The sequence below is a fragment of the Galeopterus variegatus genome, unplaced genomic scaffold (genome assembly GCF_000696425.1).
Source record: "Galeopterus variegatus unplaced genomic scaffold, G_variegatus-3.0.2 Scaffold2924, whole genome shotgun sequence".
NCBI lineage: Eukaryota > Metazoa > Chordata > Mammalia > Dermoptera > Cynocephalidae > Galeopterus > Galeopterus variegatus.
The window spans coordinates 23,681-24,750 of NW_007729035.1; positions in this window are offsets into that span (position 1 = coordinate 23,681).

Genomic DNA, 1,070 nt, shown 5'->3' on the forward strand with positions numbered 1-1,070 from the left:
TAATGGGCCACAATAATCAACCTCATTGTATATCGACAAAATAAAATTAAAAAAGAAAAAAAAAAGAAAAGACAGTGTTGCAACAAATGCATAGTGATAGAAAAACTGAATAAACCTATGGGGGGAAAAGAACTTTGACCATTGCCTCACGCCATGCACAAACATTAATTTGAAAGGGATCACAGATCCAAACATAAAACTAAAACTATATTGTAGAAAAAAATATAGGATAATATTTTGATAACTTTGGGGTAGGCAAAGATTTCTTTCAGAGGCCACAGAAATCACTTATCATAAAAGAAAAATATTTATAAATTGGCCATGATCAAAGTTAAAAACTCTAGCTCATTAAAAGTTACCATTAAGAAAATTAAAAGGCACACTACAGACTGGAAGAATATATCTGCAATACATATACAGCCGTCCCTCAGTATCTGCAGGGAATTGGTTCCAAGACCTTCTGCCTATAGGCAAATCCCACAGTTGGCCCTGAGGAACCCACATGTATGAAAAGTTGGCCCTCCTTATACATGGGTTCTGCATATTGCAAATGCTGTATTTTTGATCTATGGTTGATTGAAAAAAATCCATGTATAAGTGGACCCATGCAATTCAAACCTGTGTTGTTCAAAGGTCAACTGTACTTATTGAAGCACTTGTATCAAGAATACATAAAGAACTATTACAACTCAATTCTAAGACATGACACATTTTTTTAATATGTCCAAAATACTGGAAACAGACATTTCACAAAAGAAGATATATAAATGGTGAAAAAGAACATGAAAGGGTGCTTAATCTCATTATAACATCAGGAAAATGAAAATTAAAACTACAATGAGATTTTACTTCATACCCACTGTGGATAAAATTGACTGCTGTTGTTAGAATATGAAATGGTACAACCACTTTCCAAAAATATTGTCGATTCTTTCAAAAGTAACATATACACCTACCTTCCTACCTTACAACTAGGGTTTCACTCCTAGGAATTAAAATGAGAAAGAAATTAAACAAATGTTTCAATAAGACTTGTACAAGAATATTTATGATAGTTTGATTCATAATAG